General features: G+C 48.6%; 1 non-coding gene across 1 annotated transcript; it reads right to left on the minus strand.

The window, feature by feature from the left end:
• Positions 1 to 3,380: 3,380 nt before the first annotated feature.
• LOC118969920 (U6 spliceosomal RNA) lies at positions 3,381 to 3,487 on the minus strand. The gene has a single exon (XR_005057732.1). It is a non-coding gene; the product is annotated as a U6 spliceosomal RNA (small nuclear RNA).
• Between the last annotated feature and the right edge of the window lie 463 nt (positions 3,488 to 3,950).

The following is a 3,950-nucleotide window of genomic DNA, read 5'->3' on the forward strand; positions in this document are numbered from 1 at the left end:
CCCCTCCACCTATAACTCGACGAGTGCAGCTTCCCGATGCAGAGGACCCGGCCCCTGACTATCTGAATGTGTTGCAAGTTCTTGCTAAAGTGCAGCAAGAAATCTGGCCTCTGATCAGAGCATATTATGAGGGCGGGAAAATTCCGAGCCCAGAACATGGCATAGTCCCAGGGGATATAGTATGGGTCAAAAGACATCAAGTGAAGACTCTCGAGCCCAGGTGGAAAGGACCTTATGTTGTATTGTTTACCACCCCCACTGCTCTCAAGGTTGATGGTATCGCTCCCTGGGTACACCACACCCACGTTCGGAAAGTCCTGCCTCATAAAGACCCAGGGGCCCGTAAGGAAAAGTGGAAGGTGCAGCAGCATCCTGCCAATCCCCTAAAACTACACTTAAGCCGAAGATGAAAGAGATCCTGCTAATAAGCTCCTTAGTATGGATCTTCACGGGAGTCACATCTGTGGGGATCAGAGGCACCAACCCCCATCAACCAAGGAACCTGACCTGGATGCTGATTGATAGTGACAATGGGGAAGTCATTAACTCCACACAACACAGTGCGCCAATCGGAATCTGGTGGCCTGACCTGTATTTCTGCTTTTGACAGATCAACCCCGTTTACCGATCCATCCCTCCAAATTTGGCTCGCCCTCATGGGTTTTATGCTTGCCCAGGAACAGGTAAAGGAAGGCACTGTGGGGGGTGGGGGCATGACTTCTTTTGTGCCAGCTGGGACTGTGTAACCTCTAACGATGGGGATTGGAGATGGACAGTTACAAAAATCGATTCTGTCAAATTTACTTATGTCAACAAGGGCATCCCTCGTCACCAGCCTATGACCCTTTACAAAACCAAGGCTTGTGACAAAATGGACCAGGATTGGGTAAGAGTTCAATTCACCAAGATGGGCAAAAACACTGAGGTATCGTGCTGGATAAATGGACTAGCGTGGGGAATAGTATTATAAATATGGGGGGCATGCTGGCTTGACCCTCATCATTAAATTAACCGTGTCAACTCCCACCGCTGCCGTAGGTCCCAACTCGGTTAGAAATCCCCAGAAACCTTCAATCCAGGACAAGGGCCTGAGCAAAAAGGATGAGAAAATGCCGACCAGAACGCTTGCTCCAGAGCCCACGAGAGGACCGAGTCCATCGACCTCTGGGTTATGGGCCCAGCACACCCCCTCCGGGTTAGATAATCCCATGTGGGAAATGGTGCAGGCAGTCGTAGAGACTCTTAACCACACCACTTCCTCCCTCACCGATCCCTGTTGGCTATGCTACCCAGGTTCACCCCCCTTCTATGAGGCAATCGGGATAAATGGCTCCTACACTATCAACAACTCCCATCCCACTTACTGGGACGGGAGACCGTGGGGACTTACAATCGCTCAAGTCTCAGTCGTTGGTACGTGTGTAGGCACAGTCCCGACGACCCAGAGCCAGTTATGCTCCTCCTATAATAACACTATGTGGGAGCAGGGAAAGTGGATTATACCCTCCTCGGGCTGGTGGCTCTGCTCAAGGACAGGCCTCACTCCAGCCCTATCCACCTCTGTGTTCAATGCTAACAGTGAGTTTTGTGTGCTGGTGGCCCTTCTACCTCGCCTAATGTATCATTCTCATGAATCTCTCCTTTCTTATTGGGAAGAAAGGCTGAGCCCCCACCGGAGCAAGAGGGAGGTTGTTACCGCCCTGACCATTGGGACCCTCTTCACCCTAGGGATGGCAGGGGCAAGCACGGGGGTTGCAGCCCTTGTAACTCGAGAAAAGGGGCTCACAGCCCTGAGGCTGGCAATCGACAGAGACCTAGAACAACTCCGACAGACAATATCAGACCTAGAGCAATCCCTCACCTCCTTGTCCGAGGTGGTCCTACAGAACCGAAGAGGCCTGGACCTCTTGTTCTTAAAGGAAGGTGGGTTATGCGCAGCCTTAAGAGAAGAGTGCTGTTTCTATGTAGACAAAACAGGTGCAGTCAGAGATTCCTTGGCCAAACTGAAAAAAGATTTAGAGAAGAGGCGTAAAGAATATGAAAGTAGCGAAGGCTGGTTTGAGTCTTGGTTCAAATACAAGCCTTGGTTTGCTACCCTTCTCTCGGCTGTTGCGGGGCCGCTCGTCATCCTACTGTTGCTGTTTACGATTGGCCCGTGCATAATTAACAGGCTTGTTAAGTTTGTGCAGGAAAGAATTGACACTGTCCAACTCTTAGTCCTTCGTCAAAGGTATCAGGACCCAGATGCCGCTGTGGAAGATTCCACAGTCTAATCAAGAAAAGGGCGGAAATGTAAAGGAGTGCAGAGAGCATTAAGAGTCAGGAAAAAGAACTAATAAAACTTAGCTAAACCTTAACAGCAGACCATTCCGGAATAGTAAGAGATTCAATGTCTAAACTTAGAGAGAGACCAGATCAAAGGAAGAGAGAGCGAGAGGCCAGCCAAGGGCTATTTGAATCCTAGTTTACTAAATCCCCATGGTTTACAACCCTGATATCCACCCTGGCAGGGCCCTTGCTTATTTTTATACTGCTTCTCACTTTAGGTCCCTGTATCTTAAACCGGCTAATAGCCTTCGTTAGGGAAAGAGTGAGTGCTGTTCAGGTGCTAATGCTGAGACCGCAGTATCATTCACTCACACAGCAGGAAGAAACAAACATTCCATGATTGGAATGGTCAAAGGAAAGTGGAGAAATGTAGAATCTAAGCATTAGTAAGATTAGTAAATTAGCATAAGCATAGCCATCTTAGAAACCTAGAAACCATTTTCTGAGAGTGTGACTCAGAGGAAAAAAAAAAAAAAACCCTGGGCCTGGGTAAGGCCTTGAAAAACAAGTTAATCATGAGCACCGGGTGGTGGGCAGCTGTGACCCTTGGTCAGCTAACCTTGGTCAGTTAATCTTACATACCAAGCTTATCGTGCAGAACCTCCCTAACCATTGAGGAGTAGTCTTACCCTGCCCTTGCTTAACCCCAAGATATATGTCTTGCAAGAATAATGTATAGTTATAGAAAATTGCTATGAGTTAAGTGCTTTGAAATTGCTATATAAACCCTTGGCTCTGAGTGCTCGGGGTCCTTGTTGAGACCTGCTGCATTGGGCTGACTTGGACCCCAGCTAGCTGGCTGAATAAAGACTTTGCTTGAATTTACATCTCTATGCCTGTGTAGTTTGTTCTCTGGGGAAGCCTCGGAAGCGTGGACCCTAACAGTCCCAACTTTCTACCACCTTTCTAGAAATGACAAGGTGGGAGAAAAGGTCAGCAGCGCGCTTGCTCTGGGTAAGGAGAGAGACCTTGTATACAAATCAGTCATTAAGAGCGCCTGCACCACAGGTGCGATGGGAGCAGATGGCTCCTTCTTTTTTTTTTTCCTTTTAAAAAATATGGAACGCCTCATGAATTTGCGTGTCATCCTTGCGCAGGGGCCATGCTAATCTTCTCTGTATTGTTCCAATTTTAGTATATGTGCTGCCGAAGCGAGCACACATGGTTCATTCTTTGAGCAGCTCTCCTTGCGTGAGGCGGCACTGCTGTCCCGTCAGTGAGGTCTGAGAGTTAGCATGCATCTTCTGCACTGGAAGGCACCAGCTCATTCCAACTAAGAAAGATCCACTTCACCACTTACCACTCCCACGTCCTGCCCCCTTTCTCATTCCTGGAGTGTTTTAGCGGACAGGAATCCTGACACCTCCAGGCACATGGCCTCACCCTTTATGTGGCCCCACCAATCCCTTCACCCCTCTGCCCTTGACTCTTCTTACCTGTCCTCGCCCATTTTCAAAGCAAGCCCATCTACTGGATAACCTGAGCTTTGGAGTTTCGTCCAGGAATCTTGTTATGATTCTGTAACTCTGAGTGGGGGGCAGGGATTCTGTCTCTCCATCTCATAGCATCCTTTGCATATTTCTAATGAGGCATTTACTGTAATGCAACTTGCTGCCTTAGTT

Source organism: Manis javanica, chromosome 13 (assembly GCF_040802235.1).
Source record: "Manis javanica isolate MJ-LG chromosome 13, MJ_LKY, whole genome shotgun sequence".
NCBI classification, from domain to species: Eukaryota; Metazoa; Chordata; class Mammalia; order Pholidota; family Manidae; genus Manis; species Manis javanica.